Raw genomic sequence first — 25399 nt, forward strand, 5'->3', positions numbered from 1 at the left:
CCAAAAGTGCGCATTGTGTCAACCGGTACCCTGACTTTGTGCAAAACTTTGTTTCCTGACTGATAGAAAAATATGTGTGCCCTTATTGCCGGAAGTAGGGGTGGGTATCGTAATGAATTTAACGATTTTGCTTCTTCATAAAGATTCTGGTTCCTTTACGATGCTTTACTTTTGAGGAAGAAATTTTGGAAAGAAAGCAATCGTTATTGCATTCACTACACTTAGCTGTCTGTTCTGTTGCCATATAATGACTTATGTGCTGCCATATGAGACTTATTGACTTTTCAGACTTATTTTTTGCATAGGCTGCATCAATACAATTTAATAATTGGTCCTATATACTATATATTAAATAAAATTACTAAAACTAAAATGTGGTAGTACATTTCTTTAATTAATTTTGTTTTATAAAATACCACTGATTACAACAAAAGTCATAGAGTCATTCACTCAGGAATCGGACTACACTGGTTGCACTGTATGTTTTTGATTTACTTAAAACAGGGATGTCAAACTCATTTTAGGTTGAGGGCCGGATTGGACTAAGCATCACTGTATGCTGGCCAAATTGTTAATACATGCATATATATAATTTTTAAAAATTAGAAATCCATTTATTACAAAAACTGTGTATCTTAACTTATTTTTATCATTTGAAAAATAAGTGTAATGACAGAATTACGTTTTTGTACACAACACAGTTCTTGTTTAATTTTACCGTGACAGAGAGCAAAGACTTGCAGTTTAAGTGAATCAGACATAATTCAGCTGCTGTGTTTCAGTGGGTTCATTCAGTGAAGGATTCATCAGACTGATTAAAACCAATAACTCGTGAGTTGGCCGAAGTAAAAATAATTATTCTGGAAATAATTGAAAAGTTATTACCTCTAATATTTATCCTTATACCGATCCATGTTGTCATTATTGCTGTGAAAAACGTGCACAAACTTCACAGTGGGATGTGTTGTCCTGGGAATGTTGTGGATATATGCGGGGCATTTACTGATCGGCGTGAATCTGCGAGCACTGAATTTCATGCATAATTACATGAATTTTCACAGATGATGAAAGTTATAACATTCACGCAACACTTCAAGTTAAAATGTTTTCTGCCCTACTGTAGCTTAACAAATATCATTATACCAATATAACAGGTTAAATCAACGTGAATGTTTTTAAGCATTGTTTTTTCCTCAAATCATCCCCACGGGCCAGACTGGAGTCCTTTGCAGGCCACATTTGACACCCCTGACTTAAAAGAATTGGCACATAAGAGTCATTTGTTCGGGAATCAGACTACACGGGTTGCGATGTCTGTTATGATTCACTTAAAAGAACCACTTAATAAGTGTCATTCATTTAGGAATCAGACTACACTGGTCACGCTATGTGCTTCAGCAGTGCAGGAACAGTGCCTGTCCCCGGCGACAGAAGGCACGCTCAAGAACAGTTAATGAAAATAACCTTATGAAAATAATTTCATTAAAAAATGGATCTTACTCCGAACCGGTTCTCAGTTTCCTAAACATGTTGTGTAAAATCAGGCAATAAAAGCTGAGCTTACTAGATCAGAAAGTGATTTCCAGTTCTGTGTGTAATATGCATCAAATCATCAGTAAATAGACTGTGGAAGGTCCGTGTAAGGTCTGTGGGCATGAAGTCTGGAGCTGAGATGAAAGAATGATGCCCAGGGAGACACAAAGAGACTAACCTCTCCTCCCACATAAAACTGCCAAACTACAGCAAACACTACAGCACCAACTATGAAAGCAAGTCTACCGATAAGAGCCAATTAAAAGACAAGTATACTTAATCTTGTCAGACAAAAGATGACAGATTGCTGCATGAATACCTCAGAGGTGTCATGTTCAGGTGCTCAGCAGAAGTTGTTTTACTTACAGTGTGTAGTCAGGACATTTAGCCAGTGAGTCACAGCCTGTTTCTCCCATGTCTCCGCAGTGTCTCAGACTGAGGGAATGTGGGAAAGAGGTGAAAATCAAACGCACACATAGATCCCTGATACATCCGGGAAAATAAGGTACCAACGGCAACCTGGACAATTCTCAGTGAGGACTTGGCAAGGAAGTCTCTATAATACCAGGAGAGAGATGTCTGCTTCCATTCATCTCAATGGCAGTTGGTTGGCTAGCCCCCAGAATATGAGATATGAAGGGACCCATCTTTGCTCATGGCATTAAGTTTCAGCACCAGTTGTCATGTGACTCTTTAATCGTCAATGATAAGGAGAAATATTTCACACTTTTTAGAGCCGTCCATAAACAAATATCTGTTACTGGTAAAACATCTCCTAAAATACAATTAAATACTTACAGTTTATATATTATTTGGACAACAAATTTATTTTAGAATACATGATTACTTTTGAATGGCCTTCAAAGGGAAACATGCTTTTTGCCATCATAACGGTGTTGTTCCAGCATTTTCCACCAGGAGCTAAGGCGGGTGATGCTAATTTATGAAACCCTGATATTTGGCACTGTTTTTTTCTTTTCTTTCTTTGCGCACCTGCATGAGCACAAACTTTGCCTTCTTTTCTTACTTCACTCTGATTTTTTCTACTTTTGGCACACTAATTCTGTGATCAAGATCCAGTGTAAGTGGGCTAGATAGTGCTGGATTAAGTAAAACCACAGCGCTACAATGCGTTTGATCTCCACACAGTCACCAGTTGTACACAAGAGACATCAGATCTCTCCCTCCCTGCACATTCCTTGTGTGGCCCACACACAACTCTCCCAAATGCCTGTGAATGAGCCAGGCAAGAGACTTCAGAGACACCGGCTTCATTTTAAAGTGTGTGAGCATCACGCCACATCTGCATGGCAGAGTGAGGGCAAAAGCAGAGAATGACCATCAAATGTGGTGCAGCTGAGCAGGGAGGAAGGATGTTTGCATTTGGAATGTGTGGCCCTTCAGAGGTATGGCAGGACAGGAATTGGGGCGGCAAGGGAGGGAGAGTTCAGTCAGGAACAACCAGATGCAACATCAATGAATTAACCCACCATCTGCTACTATTAATACACCATACCAGGATAAAGAGAGATGGGTTGGGGGAGAGCATGCAAACCTGCTGCATGAAGTCTGTTTGCTTTTAGACCATGCCTATTGTACGATACAATCTAAAAATAAATGGGTTGAGGGTAAGCATGCACCTTGTAGTGGCCTCATTTGGCCTGTTAAGTCAAGGTTTCTTGCCCAAAAATGTTTTGTTCAGTAGAGCCTATTTACAGTACTTTACTATCCTAATTATGCATGATTATGGTGTATGGTTAGTTGCATTCTATTATTTGCATTTAGCATTGTTTTTTACTGCTCTCTGTCACCCAATCAGGGATGTGAGTTGCGACCCACCATTTGAGAACCACTGTGTTCAAGAAATGTTAAAGGTTCCATCCAAATCGACAGCATTTGTGTCATGTGTATTTTGTTGATTCATGTCTTTTATTTTGAAATGTTTAGTTCCTGTTTCCCTTGTCATGTGATTCCTGTTTTCCCTCCATGTTCATGTGTAATGTTTTCATTGGTTTATTGTTTAATTATCTTGTTATCAGTTCTGTTTGTTCATTGGTTTATGTTCTCCCATGTCTTGTTTTTAAGCCCTCATGTTTTCCATTGTCCCTTGAATGTATGTGGATGTGTTTTGTTCTAGCCAAGTCAAGCCATGTTATGTTATGTTATGTTATGTATGTTTATGTCAAGTCAAGTTTTAAGTTCAGTCAAGTTCATGTTTATGTTTTATGTTTCGCATTTGTAGTTAGGGTTATTGGTTTCACTTTTGTAAATAAACTGCACTTGGGTTCTTCTAATCTTCACGTCATCGTCATAATCATTGCCAGTGCCAGCATCGTTACAGAATACTTGACCCAACTATGAACCCAGCAATTAAGCTCATACGGCTACGTCAGGGGAATCGTCCCCTGGAGGAGTACGTAGAGGACTTTTGCGCTTTGGCCAGCCAGGTGGATTTTAATGTGGTCGCCCTCAAGGACATTTTTAGGGTGGGGTTAAGTGAGCCGATCTCCTCCTTGATGCCTGGCGGTCACAGTTCCCTCAGCCTGGCTCAATATATCGACCTCGCCCTAGAGATCATTGGTTCCACGTTCACTGTAGGGGAGGTGGATGCCGAGTCAGAGTTCCACAACATGGCCGCCGCCGAGTCAGAGTTCCACGACATGGCCGCCGCCGAGCCAGATTTCCACGACATGGCCGCCGCCGAGCCAGAATTCTGCGTCATGGCCGCCACCGAGCCAGAATTCTGCGTCATGGCCGCCGCCGAGCCAGCGTTCCGCATCATGGCCGCCGCCGAGCCAGCGTTCCGCATCATGGCCGCCGCCGAGCCAGAGTTCCGCGACATGGCCGCTGCCGAGCCAGAGTTCCGCGACATGGCCGCTGCCGAGCCAGCGTTCCGCGACATGGCCGCCGCTGAGCCAGAGTTCTGAAATCTTATTTCAAACGAGCTGGGAAAATCTTGATGTCCATGGTATGGCACCTTTGGAACTTAATAAAGTAAAACTAGTGCAAATAATTTGTTGTTTTGTATTAGTTTATGAACGCTAACCCTGTAGGATATTTGCCCAATAACTGCATAAACATTCAAGTGATCTGCAGATCAAATGTTATTATGACTGGTACAACAAAGGGAAAATGTGTTATGAACTGCAAAAACAAACCTCAGGAACAGGTAACTACAAAAATCGACTCGGCTTTTATCCTCCCTGCCAGTGACTCCACTGTGTAAAGTGCACTGACATGCCCAGAATACAAACACTTTAAATCACTTGGCATCCTCAGAGCTGCTGGTGGCCACTCAACTTTTCTTCACCAACTGTTTTGTTATTTCTGTGCACATCTTTGAAGAGATGAAAGAAGGCTCATGAGTCAAGTGGAGGTCTATAATGACAGTGTGGATGCTCACCTTCACTGAGAGCCAGTATTAGAAGATCATGATAGGGCTTTTGTTTGGGTCTCTCTTGAGGTGTTTTATCTTGGAATAGTTTTCATTATGGGCTCTTTGTGTGGCGAGAAAGTAGAAAGGCTTCACTCTCTGTACAAACAATAAGTGCACTGTGTAGCACTGACTCACCTTTATAGACCTGATAACACATACCAGACATGAAGACGAGCAGTCTGTCTGAGCTCTGTGTGTTCTTCAATGATGCACAACAGACACTTTCATTTTTCAAAGTCATTGCATGGTTCAAAGCAGATCCTTATTTTCTGTGATCTTTGCATTCAGGGTAGACGATGAGGAAGTTGTGGTTACTTGTGCACATGCTTCAGTATTCAAAATACAAAGAAACAAGAGTGGCACACGGAAGGATCTCTGTTCCTCAAAATCAAACAAATTCATTGACCTGCTCAGAATATGTTAGGAGGACTCTACCTACCTATCTCAGGTCTATATTTACCTCATGGAACCAGAAGAATCTCTAATTCTCAGCCAAGCATGCTCTTGCTAGGAAGAAACACTAAAGCAAGCAACTTATAGCACATATACAAGTATGGATAAAATGCAAACCTAAAATGTGGGACAAAATTCTTTCACTATGCTTTTTTTATAAATTGCCTGAAATTAAACAAATAGTTAATCCAAAAATGACAATTCTGCAATGATTTACTCACCCTCATTTGCGCATGCATTCAATTAAAAATATTCAAACACGTCGTGTTGTGATTGGTGGCAAGACCAATGATGTCTTGGAGTGGTGGTGTAGTGGACTAAAGCACTGAACTGGTAAGTGGAACTGGTAAGTGGAAGGTTGTTGGTTCAATCCCCACAGCCACCACCATTGTGTCCTTGAGCAAGGCACTTAACTCAAGGTTGCTCCAGGGGGATTGTCCCTGTAATCAGTGCGCTGTAAGTCGCTTTGGATAAAAGCATCAGCCAAATGCATAAACGTAAATGTCTGATCTCATTGCCGTCACAACACATCTTGAGATGCAATGTTTGCAAAAAGATTTTTAGCCAATAACTTTCGTTTGTTTGGACGTTTTTGATTAATTTTGATCTTTTAGTAACATAAAGCTATATTATGTCTTCAGAAGACTTGGAATATGGAGCATGAGTCGTATGGATTATATTTATGATACTTTTATGGTAGTAAAAGCTTTTTTTGGGGGGGGGGGGGGAGGTTGGAAACCACATCCACATTAACTTTCAATGTACGGAAAAGTGCACTATAGATATTTTACAAAACATCTTTTGTGTAGCATAAAAGAAACGGTTGGAATGACCATTTTTTTCATTCCAGAAAGAAAAAAAAGAAGAAAAAAAACATTATCACTATCATTTACAGGAATTTTTTTACTACAGAATTGCGTACAGACTGAGGAAGAACCATTGAGTATTAGAGTATTTCATGTTAAGCTGCTCTACCCTCTGTTTCCTGCTGTGCAACAGTACAGATTTCACACAATTCTGACGTTCGTCGGTCATGCAACGCTCCGAGAGAGTTGGAGGGGATGTCATAATTTCACAGCAGAGTAAATATGAGGGACAGAATCTCCCCAGCAAGCCTCCACACAGGAAAGCTGCAACAGGAAGAACGTGTCTCTTACGCTCAAGTGGAGTGATCTGGCCACAGTACCCTCCCCAGGGTCAACAGAGGAGGGGCTGATGCTGACTGGAGCTCAATCCCATTCTTTCCCTTCACACATACCACTTCCTGGAGCCCTGAGCTCTGGAGTAGGCTATTTTTGTGCTGGCCGAGCACACACATTTAGGTTCTGCCAGTGAATCCAGTCCATGTCTAGAATCCAGGCCAGGCTGAAGTCATATCACAAGAATCTGGTTCAGAATCAGAATCAGAATCAGAATGAGCTTTATTGCCAAGTATGCTTACACATACAAGGAATTTGTCTTGGTGACAGGAGCTTCCAGTGTACAACAATACAAAAATAATACAAAAACAGCAGCAAGACATAGATAATAATAAAAAATAAAAAATAATTATACACATACATACATACACACATGCCCATGGGTAGTGCAAATCTAATACAATCTGTTATGTACAGTGTAAATACAAATCTGTTATGTACAGTGCAAATGTTTTTTTTTTTTTTTTTTTTTTTTTTTTCAGAGGAATGAAATGGCAGATAAATATAAGAAAGACTAAACTGTGTACTGCACATAGTTATTGCTCAATGGGGCAGTTTTAACTGTTCATTAGATGGATAGCCTGAGGGAAAAAACTGTTCCTGTGCCTGACAGTTCTGGTGCTCAGTGCTCTGAAGCGTTGACCAGAAGGCAACAGTTCAAAAAGGTAGTGGGCAGGGTGAGTGGGGTCCAGAGTGATTTGTCTAGCCTTTTTCCTCACTCTGGAAGTGTATAGTTCTTGAAGGGGGGGCAGGGGGCAACTAATAATCCTCTCAGCAGTCCGAACTGTCCTTTGCAGTCTTCTGATGTCTGATTTCATAGCTGAACCAAACCAGACAGTTATTGAAGTGCAGAGGACAGACTCAGTGACTGCTGAGTAGAGCTGTATCAGCAGTGCCTGTGGCAGGTTGAACTTCCTCAACTGGTGAAGGAAGTACAACCTCTGCTGGGCCTTTTTCACAATGGAGTCAATTTGGAGTTCAAATGGTTCCTCCCATTAACAAAGTCCTCACCATAAAATTAAAGCCACCGTACGTTACAACCACAATGGATTGCTTTTATTTCCTACATAATAAAGACATCAAATGCTCCCAGGCCATTCAGATCCAAAAGTTTTTGTTACAGCCCGTCTTTGCATGTAAACTTTGTTTATTCTCAGTATATCTATGCACAAACCTAAATCCCTCTGTAAATGGTCACAGTGAAAGAGCAAAGTAAAGATTTGTATGTGTGCGCAGGCAGTGTGTGCGTATGTATGAAGCACAATGGTTCATAACGTAAGCAAAAGCAGCCTGGAATCAAGTAATTGCTGCAGATGCAAGTACAGTAAAGCTTTGGGTGTGTTCCTGAAACTGCCACTTTAAGGATGCAGGGGAAGGATCAGTCATCTTTCAGTCACCTTTTACCTTCTTTCTTTTTAAAATTCCTCTTTAGGCAGTAAGAATAGATGCATAAATTCTTGACATAACAGAGCTGTAAAAACACCACAACAAATGTGCACAGACAGAGATTTAGCAACTACGGTAATGCACCTAATAACAACATACTGTATACTGTCCAATGTTTGCTACTGTATATGCATTACTGTTCTGTTCAGAGTTAAGCAAACAAGCATAAGCCTGCTTAGCAGTCTCGATCTGTGCGTCAACAGCTTTGATAGTATCACATCACATTTCTATGCAAATCTATGTTTACACTTTGGATATGAATGTACCTCATTCTGTCAACTATGTGCCAAGAATAACAAAGATGGAAGTCATTATTGACGAATTCACTATTTAAAATATGCAAAAATCACCCTGATTTACTATCTCAATCGATTTAAATCTCTAAACCATCCTTATGACTTTAGTTAACGCAAGAAAATACAATCCTAAAACTGTTTTGTTGTTTCTTAAAAAGAGTTATTTTAACAAGCAACCAGAAGAGAAAGAGCAAGATCCATAAACAGACAGCAGGGATGAGACATGGAATGTGAGGAACAGCTCTACAGACACACACATCTTTACAATAGAAGAGCATGTTCTTATCTGTGAAACATGGTGTCACATGTACACTGTGAGGTTATGTGTGCTTTTTATCTTCTAAACGGCATCAGTCTCTCACACACCCATTGAAAAAAAAAATCAAAAAAGTGTCATCTTAATTGTTTCTCCTAGAAAGCAATGATAATAAATGGGGAGCAAATGAAGACTTTTGCTTAAAGGAATAGTTCACCAAAAAATGAAAGTTTTCTCATCATTTATTCTCATGCCATCCCAGATGTGTGTCTTTCTTTCTTCTGCAGAACACAAATGAAATTTTTTAGAAGAATATCTCAGCTCTGTAGGTCCATACAATGCAAGTGAATGGAGACCAAAACTTTGAAGCTCCAACAAGCACATAAAGGCAGCATAAAAGTAATCCATAAGACTCCAGTGGTTTAATCCATGCCTTCTGAAGCGATCTAATCGGTTATGGGTGAGAACAGACCAAAATATAACTCCTTTTTCAGTGTACATCTTGCCATTGTAGTCGCTAGGCATGATTATGATTTCAAGCTTGATTACTCTTCCTAGTGCTTGCTGCATGCACAGAGCGCTAGATGGTGCTAGGAAGTGTAATCAAGCTTGAAATCATAATCGCCAAGGAGACAGTTGATTTCAAATTTATAGTAAAACAAAGTAGTTATGTTTTGGTCTATTCTCATCCCAAATCTATTTGATAGCTACAGAAGACATTAATTAAACCACTGGAGACGTCTGGTTTACTTTAATGCTACCTTTATGTGCTTTTCGGAGCTTCAAAGTTTTGGTCACCATTCAATTGCATTTTATGGGCCTACAGAGCTGAGATTTTCTTTCAGAAATATTTGTTTGTGTTCTGCAGAACAGAGAAAGTCATACACATCTGGGATGGTATAAGGGTGAGTAAATGATGAAAGAATTTTCAGTTCACTTTAAGTCTTCTGATTCTCAGATTTGTCTCCTGAGAAAAAGACCTTAAAAGATACATTTGCAGGGTGCAAATGCTGTTGGCTAATAACTGTGGCCTATGGAAACAACAGGCTCTTGATCAAAGGGACGTTTACTGGCCAGACAAGCCTAATCCTCTGTTGGGCTGCATTCAAATTTTGAGTGCTAATTTTGTCTTAAATAGGGAAATCTGCACGCCAAAAAGTATGCTTATGCTTGTTTAAATCTATTAGTTCCAAAGATTGGTACCTGATATACACATGGACGCCCGGCCCTGCAATCTATAGAAAATGATAAAATCAAATGCCCTATCTATCCTGTAATCGCAAATTATTCTGATTGGTCCATCTGGTCCATCGCTGCCAGTGCTGAGAAAAGTAACATGTATTATGCCACCACATGCTCGTAAATGTTCACTTTATCAGTTGTCTGTATAACCACATCAATAATACTTAAGAATATATTTAATCTAATCAAACAAATAATCTGTCTGTGCATAAATCATGATGACTTTCATCAAACTCTTTCAAATGCAACACACAAACACAGCAGGTACTATCTGTGCATATACTGTTTTATCAGCATTTAAATTAATGCATGCATGCACAAGGAGATGGAGAGTGACAGTGAGAAACATTCTACTCACTTTATGTGCTCCTGTAACTCAAACGGTAGAGAATGTTACTAGCCTACGGTGTCACCTAGCCATGCAGAATTATTCTAAGACAATGGAAGTCAACAACACCCTCCTCATTTGAACAATGGCTGGAGCTTATGTCTAATATTGCCAATTATGAATAAGTTGCATTTAGAATCTCATGATCTGTTTGTGAAATCATGGGGTCACTTTCTAGAATTTATTAAGACTCTACTAAGAAGCAATGCACAGTAAGAATTCTTCATTCCGTTTCTGTGCTGATAATTCTTTACACTGTAAGGTCCAAGATAAATATACATATGCACACAGATGTATTTCATATCATGTACTGTATATACAGTATATATTTTTACTTTGTGTGTGATTTTTTAAGTAGAATTACTGGGGTGGGAGAGGGTCAAAAGTAGGATGAAAGTAAGAACATGTCACTGTAAACCTTGTTATGATTATTGTCATTCTTGTTTATGTAAAAAAAAAAAAAAAAAAAAAGTACATAAAAAAGTGAATGTTGCTAGCAATGCCAAGATCCTGGGTTTGATTACCAGGGAACCACTTACTGATAAAAACTATAGCTTGCATGCACTGTAAATCGCTAGCTAAAAAAAGGCATCTGCCAAATGCATCAATGCAAACATGCTTCTATTCACAGGTGCGTCTGCAACTAATACAGGAGTTTGCTTGAGTGTCATGCAGCTAGACGAATTTGATGAATGAAAGGAGATGTGTGTTCAGAGCAGCTACAGATGGATAAAAAAAAGGAGAAACTGCTCACAGTGTCTCAAGACCACACACAGGTCCACCCCTCTAAACGGAAATCGGAGTGAGAAACTTCTGTGAAAAATCTGTGTGAACGGTCATTAGGTAACAAATTTCTGTGGGAAATTTGCTTAACACCTGAATCACCATGCACAGCATGTTTGAGATATTTCAGTGTGACTGAAAGGAGGAACTGAAAAAAAATGTCCTCATCATGGCATTATCTTCAGTGTCCCTCAACAATGGCGTGTATGCACAAGCAAAAAGCTCTGCATCACAGATGCATGAATGACTACACACTGTCCCTACTGGCCAGAGAGAGAGAGAGAGAGAGAGAGAGAGAGAGAGAGAGAGAGAGAGAGAGAGAGAGAGAGAGAGAGAGAGGGAGGAGGGGGGGGTTGGACACAGAATGTGTAGGAGGAAGAGAAAGAGGATTTCTGTGTGTCTGTGTGTGTTTCAGGGTCATGGTGACCTCAGTGGGTAGGGTGAGGTAACACAGGGAAATCAAGCTGGATTCTCAAACATTTCCATGACTGATGTGAAGGCACCTGACCAGGGAACACATTCCTGCACAATTAGTTGCCTCCTTAGTACATAGTCCAAACACTCTCTCACACAAACACATGCACATGTAAGCACCAAACATGCAACTTCCATGATGTAAAACTCACATTAAAGATTTCTACTGTTGCATGTAAATACAAATAATGCTGTTCCTCACACACTAATCTACACAATGCCTGTGCTTTTTTTTTTTTTTTTTTTTGGCAGAAGGGGCCTCAGTGCAGAGAATTCAGAGTTAATGCTTAACTGGAAGTCGGGCTTTAGGCATCAGCTCAGCTTAGTTCCTCCCTTGATTCTTGGAAGTTCCAGCACTGCTTCCAGTGAATTGAAATTGAAAGACTTCTCTGAACAGGTGTAGAAGGTTCAGCCTCCTGAAAAAAACAAAAACAAAAAACAAAACTGCTTGCAGGGCCAAGGACAAGAGCGGGGGTTACTTGCAGTGTTATTGAGCAACGACATGTCCGTTAAGAGGAGGAAAATCTAAAGGGGATATTTCAGAGAAACAGTTGTCCATAAAGGGGATGTGATTCTCTAACAATCAGGCTGAGCAATTTGAGATATAACTGAACATAAAACCTTAAAATGGAAACATCTGTTAAAAGATTGTTTACCCAAAAATGAAAATTCTGTCATCATTTGCTCACCCTCATGTCTTTCCAAACCTGTAAGACTTTCTTCTGCGGAACACTAAAGGAGGAATTTTAAAGGGTGCCTTGTTCGCTGATTTCAATAATAAAGCAGTGGATATTGACTTAAACAAGGACCCAACAGTGTCATAAAAGTAGTTCATGAAACTCTTGCATCATATTTCAAGTAATCTGAGTGCAAATTATAGGTTTTGGTGAGAAACAAGCCAAAATTAATTTTCATGAGAGTTCATGAGAGAAGCTCACTCACAATGGCGCATAAACCTTGTGAAAGCAAAAACAGCACAAGTTCCCACATGAACAATGCAAATTTTTATTTGAACATGCCTCTCTCACGCACTCATGGATGTGTTGTTTCTCACCAAAATCTACTGAATGCCTTTAGAAGACTTGGAATGTGACGCACGATTCACACAGGCCACTTTTTATGACACTTTGGGTCCAGTGAACAAGACTTCCTTTAAAATTCCTCCTTTAGTGATCTGCAAAAGAAAGATAGTCAAACAGGTTTGGAACGACATGAGGGTGAGACAGAATTGTAATTTTTGGGTCAACTATTCCTTTCAGCTGCAGCCCATGTTAAAGATAATTGCAGCGGGTCAAATAATCAAACCTGAGGATGATGCCAGGATGATGCCTGAGTATGAAAATCAGACACTAACACAAATATTCCAATGCACTAAAAATACACACACACACAACTGTCTTATTCTGTACTCGCACATGTCCTTCACTGCTCAATCTCTTACCATGACAGAGATGCACACAGGGTCGTCCGCCTTGCTCTGGTGGGAGGACAGGACAAGGTATGGGTGAGTGTATGTTCCCTATCTGTCACTCACTCGACATTGTGTCGATGTAGTGACACTAGGGGTCACTCTTGGGAGCCTCAAACACCTCTGCTTTTTTGAAAAAAGGCCAATGAGAATTGGTGCGTGGAATTTGCATGCCACTCCCCCGGACATACGGGTATAAAAGGAGCTGGTATACAACCACTCATTCAGATTTTCTCTTCGGAGCCGAGCGGTTCTATTAATTGAAGCTGAATTCATCCGCGAAGTTCATTCACCTCATCTGCTGGATTTTACGGCGCATTTCAGCGACTTCTCCCCCTCTGCACCCGTGGAGTGCAGAGAAAGCCCCTGGGCACTTTGGCAGAACAACAAAAGTGTATATTCTAAAAAAAGGAGTATATTTTCATTCTAAAAGAGTGGCACACACGGAACGTCTTTTTAAAGATGTCTTTCCATTTGTGTGTTATTCCTGGTTGCGGTCGTTATCTCTCCGCTTCTGACGGCTACGATCGCTGTCTTACGTGTCTGGGCACTGCCCACGCGGAGACATCGTTCATGGATGGGTCTTGTGCTCATTGTGAGAACATGACCATGGCAACGTTGCGGTCGCGGCTTGCATTCGTAAGAAATCAAGCCACCCCTGCGGCACCCCGCCTTGGTCCTTCTACCTTCGGGTATGAGGCCATGCCGGTTAGCACTGGGGGCGATTTGGGGACATCAATGGGACCACCTCCACCAGGTATCCCCCCACGGACCTCCCATTCCCCAGCACGCTCGCTTGCCCCGGTCGGGCACTCGGACGAGACCGCCGACTCATCTCAGGGCGAGTTCGACCTCTTGTTCGGAGCCCGGGAAGACGACGAGTTAGAGCGCAGCATTGGAGAGTGGGCTCGTCCAGAGTCTCTCTACTTTCCAAAACATCAGTAATCTCTGCCCATCGACTGCTACTGCCACTGCAATTAATCTCCACTTATTTATGGCCAGGCAAATATTTCCTTTTCCTCTGTCTGCCAAGAGACACGGCATCAAACAAACCTCAAAAAACAAAACAAAAAAGAGGACACAAAAAGTGGAAAGCATGGAAAAACAGGTTGGGAGCAGAATTCCAGGCATGTGGAGATTTTTCCAGTGAGGCCAGAGGAATTGGTCACATGCTTTTGTACTGTGATCATTGCATGTCTAACCTCACTTCCCGCAGTGGATGTCATTTCTGAATTGCAAGTAATGACCAAACAGGTCCCTATTTGCACTCCCTGTCTACCATAGTTGGACAAACAGGTAGTCCCTGCCAAATCTCACACTATTAATTAAGCAGAAGTTGACATCTAATTGCTCAAACAAACAGAGCAATGTTTTGAAGGCTCCACTATAAGTCAATCTACTTCTAATTGTCTCAGCATATTAAATTGCGAAAAAATGATTACACGCTTTTTTTAAGAGAAGACCTTTTAAGAGAAGATGATTGCACGGTGTCACCATAGAGGTATGTGTTGAAAAACATTCCTTACATATACAAAATATGATAAAAATGTCTCCACACACCTCTACACCCCCACACCACCTTAAGTTCCTCTAAGGTATGAAAGAAGATTAATGCAGCGCAAGTATTTCCAGAAAATGTTACTGATGCAGCTGAGACTAAATGTAATGGGTATTCTGCATCATACCAATAGGAAAGATAAAATAAAGCATTAAAAGAATACAAAAAGATTTACAATCCTTCAGCAATAAACACTTACATATTCCCAAACACACACACACACACAGAGAACAAAAGTAACATGCATATCTCATATGATCCCATGCCTTGCACACATTGTCACTGTGAGAAAGAAAGCCTGAGCTCAGGGAATGTGATCTGAGCTGACCCACTTAAAGGATGTGAAATAGGCCAGTGTGACAAGGGGCACCACACACCACATCTGATACTACTCAGATAAACTCGCTTCTGCAAAGCAGGAAAAAAATGGCCTTCCATAGTCAGAGCACCAGGCCAGAGTGGACAATGCCTTCATAAAGATTACTTCCTGTCTCCTGCAGCTATTAATGACTGTAAGATTTGAATGGGTTCTTTCCCCAAGAGGAGAGAGCTATATATGGAACACAGCAACACAGGATTCAGACAGTCTTATCAGAGGTATCACAGTTTAACAAATCTGACTGCTGTCAGGAGACCATAACTGCACGAATGGGTTATCTAACAAGCAGTATAATTATGAGCCATTTGAAACCTAATTTGCATCTGAAGCCCACCTATGTCGTTTAGGTCGGCAGCTCACTAGGTTTTAGAACAGAGTTACTGTGTGTGCGCAACTGAATATGACTGACCCAGGCAGCAGGCACACGGGTAGATGTAGATATACACACACTAGGTTGTCTTCTCTCTGTTTATGCATCAATTAGTTCTATTGTTTTGCAGTTGCTCTCTCCCTTCCAGGGTTTCTCCATTTTCCCCCCAAATGAGGGCTTGAGCAGCAAGAATTGAACAAAGTGCAATTGCTGGCATGATGTACAACACCTGTAAAATCCCACAGAAGAATCCAATATGAACAAACAAACACACAAACATGTTTATTTTCTATTATGATAGGGAATTTATAGTTTTCAAACTGGGCTAATGATATTTTCTATAACCTAACCCTACCTTTATCTTTAAACCATTAGAAACCATTACACAAACCTTTCTGCATTTTCAGATTTTTATTAAAACATTATGGAGTATGTTAATTAAGCGTTTTTCCTTGTGGGGGCCATTGGTTGGTTCCCACAATGTAGGTGATTTCCAACCTTGTGTGCACATTTAGTCCCCAAAATGTAGGAAGTCCCCCCCCCACCCCAAACACACACACACACACACACACACACACACACACTAGGGCTGGGTATCGCCAGCCAGCACGTGTTGCGATACATAAGTCACAATTCGATATATCGTGATACATCACGATACATATTTCACAGTTTGATATATCATGATAAAGAATCGATTCTGATTAGCATACTTTCAATTGCAATTCATTTGGGCATACAGTATTTCAGTTATATTGTTCATTTTGCTTAAAGTATTAAAGAAACTCTATTTCAGCTAACACCCTGTCTACCCTGGGCGCGTCACAACGGCTTGAGGCAGTCTACACTGGACACGTCGACACGAACATTCTAAACCATTTAATTTGTGTAGTAGCGCCAGTGTGTGCAGTGCAAAATGAAACGTGATGCCCGTTTATTGTCGGCGCGACGGACACGCCACAACGGATACTTCCAGTGATGACAGCATCATTGATTATAATGGGGTTCTATTGCTTTTGATGCGATGTGCCGTTCATGTCTAGTGTAGACACAATGCTGTTCCCTATCTGTCACTCACTCGACGTTGTGTCGATGTAGTGACACTAGGGTTCACTCTTGGGAGCCCCAAACACCTCTGATCTTTTTTTTTTTTAAAAGGCCAATGAGAATTGGCGAGTGGAATTTGCATGCCACTCCCCCGGACATACAAAGGAGCTGGTATGCAACCACTCATTCAGATTTTCTCTTCGGAGCTGAGCGGTTCTATTCATTGAACTGGATTCATCCGCCGAGTTCATTCACCTCTCTCTGCTGGATTTTATGGCGCATTTCAGCGGCTTCTCCCCCTCTGCATCTGTGGTTTGCAGAGAATGCCCCTGGGCATTTCGGCAGAACATATTAAAAGAGTATATTCTAATAGGAGTATATTTTCCTTCTAAAAGAGCGGCACACACGAAACGTCTTTTTAACGACACGTCTTTTTAAAGATGCCTTTCCGTTTGTGTGTTATTTCTGGTTGCGTTCATTATCTCTCCGCTTCTGATGGCTACGATCGCTGTCTTACGTGTCTGGGTGCTGCCCATGCGGAGACATCGTTCGTGGATGGATCATGTCCTCATTGCGAAAACATGACCATGGCAATGTTGCGGTCACAGCTTGCATTCATAAGAAAGCAAGCCACCCCAGCGGCTCCCCGCGCTGGGCCTTCTACCTACGGGTTTGAGGCCATGCACTGGGGGTGTTTTGGGGACCTCAATGGGACCACCTCCGCCGGGTATCCCCCCACGGACCTCCCATTCCCCAGCACGCTCGCTTGCCCTGATCACGCGCTCGGACGAGATCGCCAGCTCGTCTCAGGGCGAGTTCGACCTCTCGTTCAGAGCCCGGGAAGTGGATGAGTTATCGAACGCAGCATTGGAGAGTGGGCTCATCCAGTCGGACACGGAGGCTTTGACTGGGCTTCCCCTTCGGGGATGGTTGCCCTATCCCGGGCGGCCACGAGCATCAGGTTAGAGTGGGACCCTCCACTCCCCCCCTGAACCCTCGTGGCTCAACGATAGGTTCCTGGGCTCAGGATGACGCACATGGCCACGCCCCGCCCCCGTTCCTTTCTTTCCCGGAAGTGCATGAGGAGCTGACAAGATCGTGGGAGGCACCTTTTACTGCCCAGTCCCGATCATTCAGCTCCCCCGCTCTCGCTGCCCTCGATGGCGGAGAGGCCATGGGGTATTCGGTGATCCACCAGGTGGATAAGGCGCTCGCGGTGCACTTATGACCGCAGAGTGTCGCCACCTGGCGCGGGCGCCCGAAACTCCCGTCCACGGCCTGTAGGTTTATGTCATCCCTGACGGCTAAGGCCTACGGTGCCGCTGGACAAGCCGCCTCCACCCTGCACACCATGGCTCTCCTGCAAGTACACCAAGCCAAGGCGCTAAAAGAACTGCACAAGGGTAGTTCTGTCCCGGGATTGATGCAGGAACTGCGCTCGTTGACCGACCTCGCTCTCTGGGCGATGAAGGTCACGGCGCGGTCTCTCGGGCAGGCGATGTCCACCCTGGTGGTCCAGGAGTGCCACCTTTGGTTCAACTTGGTCGAGATGGGAGAGGCGGACAAGGCGCGGTTCCTTGATGCCCCCATTTCCCAGGTAGGCCTGTTTGGCAACACCGTTGAGGACTTTGCCCAGCAGTTCTTGGCGGTGAAAAAGCAGACGGAGGCCTTACAACATATCCTGCCCCGGCGCGGCTTAAGACCCTGCACCCCGTCTGCTTGTCGCCAAGGGCGTCATCCTGCAGCAGCAATAACACCGGCTCCGCTGCAGCCCGCTACTGTGGCCTGGCTCCGGCGTGGAGCCCTCTGCAGGAAACAGACGCCGCCTGTCTCGCAGCCGGCCGTTAAGAACCCCGAGAAAGTCTTCGAAGCACCCCCGAGACGGGTGACCCAGGGGCGAGGAGACCCACTTCTCTAGAGTTGGCGAACAGACCACTCCATCCCCCGTTGGAGGGCTGGGATGAGAATCTTTTGTCGCCCCAGAGGCTGCGGTACCCAGAAGTTTGACAAAAGTGTGGTTTTCTCGTTTCCTGGGTCACAGGTCCGGTGCGCACGCCCGTCCTCATGACCACCGTCCTGCTTTTGCAGGTATGGCGCTCCACCAGCGGACCCTCCGCCCCTGTGCGCCCAGCTGTGGCACAAACACGCTCACACAGGGTTGGTTCCGGTGGACTACAGGGACAAGGTTCCTCCTCCCCCCCCTTGGCCAATCTTATGGTGGGCGGCAGGAGCCAGGTAATTGCTTCGATGTCCCTGGACTCAGCACGGCCACGGGGCTCGAATCCCCTCGACGTGGCACCTCAAGCTCCGCCCCGCCACGAGGCCCCACCTGCCGGTACGTCTGACGTGATCATTTCCTTGGTCCCCCTCGCCTGAAGTTTGGCTACGCGATTCGGCTACACGATTCAGTTCACCAGGCGCCCACCCATGTTCAGTGGTGTCTTTTTCACCTCGGTAAAGGGTGAGAACCTTGCGTGCGGAGATCGCTACCCTTCTGCACAAGGGTGCGATAGAGCCTGTCCCTCCAGCCGAGGTGAAGAAAGGGTTCTACAGCCCTTACTTCATTGTACCAAAGAGTTCAAGATGCTGACTCAAAAGCACATTCTAGCAAGCGTTCAGCATCAATATTGGTTCGCGGCGGTAGACCTGAAGGACGCGGACTTCCACGTCTCAGTCTTACATTGACACACACCCTTCCTTCGGTTTTGCCTTCAAAGACCAGGCGTACCAGTACAAGGTCCTCCCCTTCAGCCTGTCCCTGTCCCCTCGCGTGTTCACGAAGGTCGCAGAGGCAGCCCTTGCCCCGCCAAGGGAAGTGGGCATCCGCATCCTCAACTATCTTGACAACTAGCTGATCCTAGCTCACTCTCGAGAGTCACTGTGCGCACACAGGGACCGCGTGCTTCAGCACCTCAGCCGACTGGGGCTTCGGGTCAACTGGGAAAAGAGCAAGCTCTCCCCGGTTCAGAGCATCTCTTTTCTCGGTTTGGAGTTGGATTCAGTCTCGATGACAGCACGCCTCATGAACAAGCACGCACAGTCAGTGCTGAACTGTCTGAAGGCGTTCAGATGGAGAACAGAAGTTTCAGAGGCTCCTGGGGCATATGGCACCCTCAGCGGCGGCCACACCGCTCGGGTTGATGCAAATGAGACTGCTTCAGCACTGGCTTCAGACTCGAGTTCCGAGATGGGCAAGGCGCCACGGGACACATCGCGTGATCATCATGCCGGTCTGTCGCCGCCTCTTCAGCCTTTGGATCGATCTTGCATTTCTACAGGCAGGAATTCCCTTAGAGCAGGTCTCCAGGTGCGTCGTGGTTACAACAGACACCTCCAAGACGGGCAAGGGCACCGTATGCAATGGGTACACAGCTGCCGGCTCTTGGACTGGCCCGCGGCTGCGTTGACACATCAACTGCCTAGAGTTGTTGGCAGTACTGCTCGCCCTGCGGAGGTTTCGGCCGCTGATCCAGGGCAAGCACGTGTTGGTCCGGACGGACAACACAGCGACGATAGCATACATCAACCGCCAAGGCGGTCTACACTCCCATTGCATGTCACAACTCGCCCGCCGTCTCCTCCTCTGGAATCAGCAGCGCCTCAAGTCGCTACGAGCCACTCACATCCCGGGCGACCTCAACACTGCAGCGGACACGCTGTCACATCAGGTTACCCTCTGGGGAGAGTGGAGACTCCACCCTCAGGTGGTCCAGCTGATTTGGAGTCGATTCGGTCGAGCACAGGTAGAGCTGTTTGCTTCCCGTGAATCCTCCCACTGCCCACTTTGGTACGCTCTGACTGAAGCACCTCTCTGTATAGACGCATTGGCACACAGCTGGCCCCCTGCACTACGCAAGTATGCTTTTCCCCCAGTGAGCCTGCTTGCACAGACCCAGTGCAAGGTCAGGGAGGACGGGGAGCAAGTCATCCTAGTAGCACCCTACTATGCATTTTTAACTGCATACTCGCATTGTAGAGTGTAGAATAAAAGAGCAAACTTGGGATTTTAAGAATCGATATATAGGTATTTGATTGTATTGACACAGCCCTCGACACACACACACACACACACACACAAACACACACATGTTAGTGCGGCTATCCTTATGAGGACTCTCCATAGACATAATGATTTTTATACTATATGAACTATAGATTCTATTCCCTAACCCTACCCCTAAACCTAACCCTCAAAAAAAAAAAAAAAACTTTCTGCATTTTTACATTTTCAAAAAAACATCGTTTAGTATGTTTTTTAAGCGATTTGACTTATGGGGACACTTGAAATGTCCTCTTAAACCACACAAACCTGCCCACACACACACACACACACACAAACACACACTAAAAGGAACAAGAAACTTCATGCATATTCTTTTTAACAAGCAATTACAAAGTTATCTGTGGTCAGCCCCTGCACTAACATAAACAGTGATAACAAATCCAAACTGAAACACTTCCTCATTTTCCTGTTAGGTACATTACAACACACATTATCAAAAAGACCAGTCCTACAGAGCCAAGTAACATCATGTCCTGCCAGGCCACGCCTGTCTGAGCTTTGGGACGGTTTGCACGGATGTTGAGTGTGCGGGACTGTGCGGAGGATGTGGGTGAGTGCAAGTCTACATGCTTGTGGAGGGGGAGCTTGTAGTATGTTGGACGGAAGTATGCCACGTTCATGTAACTTAATGCCCATATTTGTGCAAGTGCTTACGAAACAGGAAGGTAGAAATGCCATTAATGGCAAACGCCTAAAATAAAGCAATAATGAGGTAATGTAGGCCAAATGCATAATTTCTCACTTTCCTCTCTTGTATTTTGCTAGAGGGCATCTGGTACAAACCTTGAACACATAAACACTCATGTAAACTTGTGCAAACAAATTGACTAATACACACACATATGTATCTCCTGCAGGCACACAAAAGCATTCCTAACCACACATTCTGCTTAAAAACAGCCGACGGACACTCAGAGTTGCTTTCCAGTTCTCTTACAGTTAGAACATTTCCTAATGACGAATGTCATAATTCGGCATGTCCGTTAGATTCTAGCGTATCATTATGCAAGCCTCTCAGCCACATGGGCCACACAGGCCTTGAGCACCGAGGCAGTGAGCCAGTGATCTGCACAAAAGTAGGACTGAAACTAAACCTGCTGCTCTTGTTGTCCTGTTAGGGGAAGGAATTTTTCCCACAATTCCTTCATCTAGCAACAGTGAAAACAACCTTTCTCAGCCAAGAGCCTCCCTTCTTCCAAACCAGCTAAATATGACACTCCATCACAGATTATATTACAATTGATGCATTCCAGCCCGCTTTCTGTTTAAGCATTCAACAAATCCACTTTAGTTCTGAAGCCATTCATGTGAACTACAGCTGTGTTCTGAGTTACTCTCTGTGATATCAGAAACTATTTAGCAGAGACTGGCCACTTCAATTAAAACGAATGGGAGAAATTGGAACGCCCAACCAAGGAGCTTGTGCCCAATGGTCAACGGATGTAAAAAGGAAGTCCCGCCTTACAGGTAAAAGAGCCAATCATCTTTTAGATACAGACCTTGCCTGTCAATCAATTCGAGAATGCACATGAACATTAGTTATACAAGCTGGGAAAATTGCTTTTTTGTGTGCGTAATATGAGGTAAAGAAGCACAATTTATGATACCAGTTTTATCAGATTTTACTGCTGATTTAAAATATGCTCTTTTATCGTAATCTTGACCAACCATTTTTTAGATTTCAGTTTTCTCCCATTCAAGTAGATAGGACTTGCACTGGCACGACTGAAAATAGCCTCCTGGGAGCGTTCCAAAGATGGCCGACAGTGGACTGACTTGCTAGAAAGACTTTGGCGAGATGCACACCTGACCTGCCCTCAGTGCTATGCTGAGTATGTTATTACAACACTAGGCTACTTCTGACATTGAAACATCAAATTTTCTCAAAAACTCTTGTTTTTTTAAAGGAGCAGGAACCCCACAGCAGGACTTCAGCACTGAAAACAGTATTTCTCTGTATGGGTGCTGTCAGTGGAGAGAAGTGCTCACCTGAAGCATCACAGTTGGATCATAATCATTCCAACATGCAAATAATCCCAAATAATCTGACATGATGCCTGGTAATGGTGGGATTAGATAACCGAAAAAATTAAGTCTTTCTTGTGGCTGGCTATGAAAATAAATTGTATAAATTGGGTTGATATAAGCCCATCTAACACATGACTACAAAACTTATAAAAAATTATGTTACTGCAACTCGTACACCCTGTTACACGTGCATTGAAGAGAATATAAAGGACAAAAAAAAAAAAAAATGTTTTAAAGAGGTCAGTCTGAAGTCAGACCGATGTTGTTAATGGAAACATACTGTTATTTGTTGCAGGAACATAACCTTTTCCCAGTTCAGTGGCTCCCCCTAGTGACTAAAGTAAACCGTTAAAGGGTTAGGTTCACCCAAAAATGAAAATTCTCTCATTATTTACTCACCCTCATGCCATCCCAGATGTGTATGACTTACTTTCTTCTGCTGAACACAATCGAAGATTTTTAGAAGAATTTCTTAGCTCTTTAGGTCCATACAATGCAAGTAAATGGGTGCCAAAATTTTGAAGCTCCAAAATTCACATAAGGGCAAAATAAAAGTACTCCAGACGACTCTAGTGGTTAAATCCATATACTCTGAAGTGATATGATAGGTGTGGGTGAGAAAAAAATCAATAGGTAAGTCCTTTTTTACTATAAATTCTCCTCTCTGCTCAGTCAATTTCCACTTCACTTTCTCATTCTCCTTCTTCTGTTTTAGGTGATTCACATCCTTCTTACATTTCGGCCCCCTAATGGGCAGGGAGGAGAATTTATGACAAAAAATTACTTAAAGATTGATCTGTTTCTCACCCACATCAATCATACCGTGCCTGAACACATGGATTTAACCACTGGAGTCCTATGGATTACATTTGGCACCCATTCACCTGCATTGTGAGGACCTAAAAATAGTTCACCCAAAAATAAAATTCTCTCATAATTTACTCACCCTCTTACCATCCCAGATGTTTATGACTTTCTTTCTTCTGCAGAACACAAATGAAGATTTTTAGAATAATATTTAAGCTCTGGAAGTCCATAAAATGCAATTGAATTGTGGCCAGATCTTTCAATATCCAAAAATTCAGCATGAAAGTAATCCGTAAGACTCCAGTGGTTAAATCCATGTCTTCAGAAGCAATATGACAGGTGTGGGTGAGAAACAAATCAATAGATAAGTCCTTTTTACTATAAATTCTCCACTTTTGACCAGCCCTGACCAGTAAGTGGTGATATGCTCGAAGAATCGCCAAAAAAACAAAAGAAGAATGTGGAAGTGAAAGTGAAACTGAAGATTTATAGTAAAAAAGGACTTAAATATTGATCTGTATCTAACCCACACCTATCATATCACTTCTGAACACATTGATTTAACCACTGGAGTCATATGGCTTTCTTTTATGCTGCTAACTTTATGTGATTTTTGAATATTCAAAGTTCTGGTCACCATTCACTTGAATTGTATGGACCTACGGAGCTGAGATATTCTTATAAAAATCTTAATTTGTGTTCTGCAGAAGAAAGAAAGTCATACACATCTGGGAAGCCATGAGGGTGAGCAAATAATGAGAGAATTTTCATTTTTGGGAGAACTACCTTTTTAATCCGAGTCAAGGCACCCAGGTCATTAGTTTCTAATGACATCCATTGCAGCTACATCTCTGAACATCTGGACAAACTAATCTTATGCCAAATAAATTAAAACAGTCCAAGAAGCAAGCATTTCTATGTACTGGTAATTCCAAGTATACAACACTTATTTGCAGATGAGCAGGTTGTGATCTTCACTCAAACACAATTTGAGAAAAATACAATTAAAAACCTTTACAAACTAAGCCGTCAGTCACACACTGTGAATAATGTCTTTTTAAAACTGGCCATCTGCAATAGTCTGAAAACAGTTCAAAGTTAAACACCCATTTTAAAGAACATACTGTATAATCATTGTATTTTGGATAATGCTTAGAAATAGTTTAATAATTATGTAACACTACATTCCTGTGTGTCGATTTCAAAACAATTACATTTTTCAGTGCTGTACGGATGGCCCAATGGCCTGGGGCCAGTATGTGAGTGTTCTGCTGCGTTGTCACATCAACTTACATACGGCATGTGCGTAACATTTACATGCATTTTTATGCCTTGCAAACTTTAAACATTTGGATTTCTGTTATGTTTTTTGTTGTGTGTTCTGTAATTTGTGAAGGAGGCATCATTTGATCAGAATGGGTTGGAAAATAATAAATAAATCACTGTATGCCATCATTTTCCAGCAATAGTGCATTACAAAGCTATAATGTAACTCCATCTACATTTATAGCACTACACGGAGTTTACATTGCTGCTGTTTAATTTCCAGATATAATTTAAAATATTGCAAATCAAAAACCAAAATACATTATTTGTTGAAGAATTTAATTTAATGAAGAATACATGTATCATTTTTTTCTTCTGATACATATATTTTTTCTGATACATATTTTGTGGTGATGCCAGTGAAAACGTTACCAGGGCATGTAAAAGTCTGAACAAATGGCCCAACTTGGCCAGCAGAGAAAAAACAAACAAACAAACATCAACAACAACAAAAAATCCTCATTGTTGAACCCTGCTTTTTCAACTGTTTAAATAATCTAAATGTAATTGCACGCAGTACTTTCAACCACTAGACGGCAGTGTTACCTAACAGTAACATTTTGATATCCAGCCCACAGGACAAGGTTATAGCTGCAGGCATTGCTCCAAAAAGGGGCGGTCGCTCCAAAATGCCATTGAAGATATAGGGAGCCCCTTACCTAACCTCCCATATGCAGTTGGCACAACCCCCATTTGGAGAAACCATACCCCCTTTTGGGGTAACCCCACCCTCTTTTTTAGATTCCGCCCCCATTTGAAGGTCTCCGGCCTGCAGCTATACCTACTTGGACCACAGGGGGAAAAGGGTTGTAATGACAAGATGCATTGTTGATTTGGCTGGTCAGTC

At 42.9% G+C, this 25399-nt stretch overlaps 1 protein-coding gene across 6 annotated transcripts in view; it reads right to left on the reverse strand.

The window, feature by feature from the left end:
* The window catches only part of LOC127448716 (guanine nucleotide-binding protein G(I)/G(S)/G(O) subunit gamma-12-like), a 75973-nt gene that overhangs the window by 14315 nt on the left and 36259 nt on the right, over positions 1-25399 (reverse strand). The window contains exon 2 of one of the 6 annotated variants that reach the window (XM_051711467.1): positions 11799-11922. The exons of 3 other annotated variants lie outside the window; for them this stretch is intronic. The gene's annotated coding sequence lies outside the window, so the exon portion shown is untranslated. Of the gene's footprint in view, positions 1-1899; positions 2051-5643; positions 5664-11798; positions 11923-25399 lie in introns of those variants that run through there. 2 more of the 6 variants (XM_051711469.1, XM_051711465.1) reach the window with 2 other exon arrangements.

The sequence above is a fragment of the Myxocyprinus asiaticus genome, chromosome 12, assembly GCF_019703515.2.
Source record: "Myxocyprinus asiaticus isolate MX2 ecotype Aquarium Trade chromosome 12, UBuf_Myxa_2, whole genome shotgun sequence".
Classification (NCBI taxonomy): domain Eukaryota; kingdom Metazoa; phylum Chordata; class Actinopteri; order Cypriniformes; family Catostomidae; genus Myxocyprinus; species Myxocyprinus asiaticus.